Genomic DNA, 4,989 nt, shown 5'->3' with positions numbered 1-4,989 from the left:
CTCGCCGCTCGTTTCAGCCACAACTAGTTTGCCTCATAACTCCTTCTCCACCTCCCTTCGTCTCAGTCATTCTGCTCTTGTTGTATTTGCAACCCACAAACTGTTCTAACTTGTTGCATTTTCGTCATTACAACTCGATTCAACTCAAGCTTCCTTAGAAAAACGATTCGTTAATTATACGTTTTTACTCTTCATTTTTTTTTTTTTTTTTTTAAATTGATTCGTTGATTTGCAGGCAGGGTTCACTTGGAGGGAATCATGAGAGAGAGAGAGAGAGAGAGAGAGAGAGAGAGAGAGAGAGAGAGAAAATTATCAACTATCATAATCATTTATTACGAAGGAAGCTTCAAAATGTTACAATAAAATGATAAAAAAAAACTATTATTATAAGTACTACACGGAAGGTAGGAATGACTGATAAAACAAATTATTGCAATTGAGTTTGTGTAACGGTTGGTGTGGAAGGAGTTACAGAGCGTGGTGGACCAGTGGTTAGGTTCCAGGCAGCGTTTCATATGCTCGTTTGCCCTCAAATTACTCTTTCCTTATTGGCAGGTTGGGGGAGATAACCGAAGCAGGGTCATGAGTTTAGATGGCAGCTGGACCATTCTTCACCCAGACATCACGCCCGCTATCTCTCTTCAATCACCACGCCACCAACAACCCCTCGGTGCAGCCCAGTGTCCGTCCGTTGCTGCTGCTGCTGTGTGGAGGCTAGCGGTCCCTCCCTCCCCACTCTACTCCACTCCACTCCATCCCACCGCACTGCGCAGTACAGTACAGCCTGAGGAGAGGTTGGTGTTGTTTCTATGAATGAATGGTGTAGGTGTTGGCGTTGTGTGCACGTTTGACACTGCAGTGGTGATAGGAAGTTGTCAGTCAGTAACTTGAGGGTTGTTAGGAATGTTGAGTGATGAAGGGTAACTGGATATTTGTAGGATGTGCACTGCGTCTATTGGAAGAATAATTGTACGGTGTCTGTCTGTGTGTATGTAGGATGTATGAGGAACTATCGCTACGTAGGAGTGTTTGATCTAGTTGTCGGTAAGGACAGAAGGTCGTTCATTCACTAGTGTGGTTATAGTAACATGGGTTCAGAATAGATTTGGGTAATGGCTGTACCAAGTGAAGTGTTTTCGTGGTCATTGTAGGAATGTAGGAAGGAAGAATTACGCGTAACCTCTGTACTGTGACGCATTTTTACTTGTGTGTACGATTAGATCATTCTGTTAATGTTACAAAGCGTGTATGGATGTGACAAAGGTTAATGGCAAGAGTTTTCACTATTTTAATTCCTCGCGTTGGTTTCTGAAGTTGTATAAAATCACCAAATAGTAACAGGACTACTATGACAACGTGTCTTGGTGCTGAACGTGTCGCGTTATTATTGAGCTCATGAAGTTATATTTGAGGCTAAAATATTTCAGATTAGTCATTGTGGTACCCTTGTTATAGAATAGGTCTCAGAATCGGCAAAAAGTGGACAGGATTTCTTAACGTAACGAGGCTGCTTCAAGTTACGTGCATTAGAAGCGAGATGTGGTAGTATAACGTTAAGTTTGGGGATTTAACCATGAAATTAGTTCTTGAAGTGGTAGGCAGGCAAGTAAGTGAAAGGACTAGACTCGTGCTGAAGGTAGTATAACGAGGGTGACGTAAACCACTCTGGGGATCTGTTGTTAGACTGCAAGTTTGTAAGTGAAGTCATGTTTGGGGATATAGCCATCAAATTCGTTCTGAAGAAGTTGAACGGACGAGATTTATCAGGACGTATCATTGTTGTAGAAGTGTGTGATACATTTCGCTGTTCATGACAACGACTGCGAGTATGTTGTAATAGGGAAGTAAGTGGCTTGAGAAGGACGAAAATGGTGGATCTGTGAAGTGGACGTAAATGGACGAAGAGGTTCACGAGTGACGGTGGGGAGGGGGGGGGGTGAGAGTGGTGAACAAGGTGTATTTTTTTTTTTTTTTTGGGGGGGGGAGGTTTGAGTGACAGTGATTTTGATCGTTCATATATGGCAACCCTAAACTGTGTGGAGACGAGTGAAAGGCTAGTTGGGGCAGTGAAGCAGTTTTATGACTGTGGTGTTAGAGGAGGTAATTAGTGAACAAGATAGGTTTTGTTCATCTATATTTTTGTGCATTACAGGTGTTGACAATCCAAAGACCTGACTCCACAGCGATAATGAGTTCTCTCTACCACTTTCACTGACAACGCCCACTACCAACACCTCTGCCTCGCCACCGCTGCAAGATCAGAGGACTGTCTTGCATCGCGCCCACACACACCATACTCTAAAGCCGCCGCTCAGGAGTGGGTGATAGAGATGCAGGTGTGGTGAGGAGGCAGATTGACAACTAGAACCAGCAGATGACGGCAGACACGGAGGATTCCACTTACCAGGTAGATGAATGTGTGGCAAGATAAATTGTATGGATGTTTGAGGATCAGGTGTGGGGAAATTTGAGAGGGTGTGCCTTATCGAGACTGGCCTGGGAGACGTGAGAATGAAGGAATGGGAGTGTCATGAAAGGGAAGGGCAGGGATGCTGCATAACATGGGAGGCGCTGGGAGAAGAACGAGGGAAAAGCGTGTAACTGTGGAGTGTATGAATGAAGGGATGGGATTGTCATGACAAGAAGGGACGGGATGCTACTTAACACAGGAGACGCTGGGAGAAGGGTGAAGGTTATAACTGAGTGTAAATGGAATAATGAGAGAGGAGGGCGAGTGAGAGGTTGATTGAGGCAGTGAAAGTGTATTGTAGGACAGTGTGGCGTGGTACATTTGGAGATTATCATTTAATTTGTCCATTACAGGAATTGGCGATCCAAAGGCCTGAGTGCAGCGATCCCGTGAGGGACTCCGGCTTCCCGCGGCCTTCACTGACCCTTCCCACAAAACCACCACCACCGTCGCCGTTACTGCCAGCTGAGGAGTCGGCTGGCCTCATAGCGCATTCCAGTGGCCCGGCAAACACCTATACCACCACCACCATCACCACCGCCGCTGCCGTCGTCGTCCAGCGAGATTCAGCTTAGCATCGCACACATTGTCACTCAACACCTGCCGCCGCGGCCCCCTACCCCCGCCGCAGCCCCCGCCCCCTCCCCCACCACCAGCAAGGATTCTGCATGGCACCTTGACCCTGCACGGCCATCACCTACTGTTACTGGTACTGCTGGTGGTGTTAGTGGCCAGGGAGGGAAGAGTTGCGGGTTGGCGTGGCAGTCGGTCTTCTCCACTCATTGTGGGTGGTATATGTACTTAGACAGGTGTGGTGGTGTGGTGCCATTACTCCATTGTAATAAATTGTCTTCACTGCCTCATTATGTTGTCACTGTACTAAGAGCTGTTGTCACTTACTGAATAAATTGTGAAGAAATCTTTATTGTTTTGGTAATTTTTTCCTGGGAAAATGTGGCTGGTTTCAGTGAGTAGTCGCCTCAAGCCGGCTTCGGTCACTGACACATAAATATTGCCTCCATTAACCCCCTACACTCACTCTAAACAATAACACGGCAGAAAAAAACATGCTAATTAATTTGAATCATTATTTATTATCACAAGCAATACAGAAGAATCAAGTGGAGAGAGAATGAACAGTGAAAAAAATGACAGCAGCATGACAACTTCAAAAAATGCTAGGAAGTTAATTGGCGATTTCAAAAAATGCTGGAAAGTTAAAATTTATTTTTTTAAATGCCTGCCATTTAAAAAAAAAAGCCTGATTAAAAATGGTCCGAAATACTGCAGAACTATCCAAAAAAAAAAAGCCTTAAACTGGTCAAAAAAACCCAAAAATAGGCCCTAAAATGTCAAAAAGCCCATAAAATGGTGAAAAAAACCCAAAAAATTGCCCTAAAAACCCCAAAAGAGGGCCCTTAAAACTGTACTAAGTCCAAAATACTCGAAAGAGTCTCCGGAGATGAGGCAGATGCATATTGGAGCTAAAATTAAATGCAAGAGTCTCCCTATAAACTTTTATTCAACAATTCTTTACATTATTATTACATTGCCTGGAAAACTCTACAAATAATTTCAACTTAATAAATACAGTAATAAAAAAAAATAGTGAAAACTCTACACAAATTTTCAACTTAGTATAAAAACAGCAAAATTTATGCATCTACACAAATTTTCACCTTGATAAATTTATACAGCTACACAAAAACAGAGCAAAATTAATACAGCTACACAAATTTTCAACTTATACGTATAGAAACCTACAACAATTTTCAACATCAAATTATCTGCTATAGATATTCACAACAGTTCACGACTTAACATAAAAAAATCTACACAAATTTTCAACTTATAAAACAATTTAAAAAATTTTTCAAGTTAACAGATATTCAATGATAAAAACATTTGAAGTGACACAATCTTACAAACCAACTGTTTCAACCATCAAGAGAGAGAGAGAGAGAGAGAGAGAGAGAGAGAGAGAGAGAGAGAGAGAGAGAGAGAGAGAGAGAGAGAGAGAGAGAGAGAGAGAGAGAGAGAGAGAGAGAGAGAGAGAGAGAGAGAGAGAGAGAGAGAGAGAGAGAGAGAGAGAGAGAGAGTACAAATAAACAAATAGTAATAATATACATGAAAACAATACATTTTAAGCACACACACACACACACACACAATAACTCCTTCAGTACTGGGACACATGTTTACCTTGAGATTTGTGTACCATTATAGTAAAACTAAATTGTACTGACTCATAGGGTGTGTTTTCCATTCTGCCAGATTTCCAACCAAAACATTAACAACCTATACTACTCATGGTTTTTTAATCATAGTACGTATTATCAACAAACAGCGTTCTAACAATATTCTGACTATTTCATTAAATAGCAGGTGATACAAATAAGTGTTATATACCAAGTCAAACGAAGGTATTCCATGGACATGTATGACTATGTGGCATATCAGGACGGGCGACGTTGCCACTCGACCCCAGGCGGGATTTCCCATGGGGAAGGAAGGGTGGA

The 4,989-nt window shown here is 42.5% G+C and overlaps 1 long non-coding RNA gene across 1 annotated transcript; it reads left to right on the top strand.

Annotated features, from left to right (window-relative positions):
• Positions 1–595: 595 nt before the first annotated feature.
• Positions 596–3,395, top strand: LOC123518386. Its single transcript, XR_006678772.1, has 3 exons — positions 596–794; positions 2,153–2,407; positions 2,824–3,395. It is a non-coding gene; the product is annotated as an uncharacterized LOC123518386 (long non-coding RNA).
• Positions 3,396–4,989: the final 1,594 nt, after the last annotated feature.

The sequence above is a fragment of the Portunus trituberculatus genome, chromosome 43 (genome assembly GCF_017591435.1).
Source record: "Portunus trituberculatus isolate SZX2019 chromosome 43, ASM1759143v1, whole genome shotgun sequence".
NCBI lineage: Eukaryota > Metazoa > Arthropoda > Malacostraca > Decapoda > Portunidae > Portunus > Portunus trituberculatus.
The sequence above is the reverse complement of the archived record's forward strand: the minus strand, read 5'-3'. Positions and strand labels throughout refer to the sequence as shown.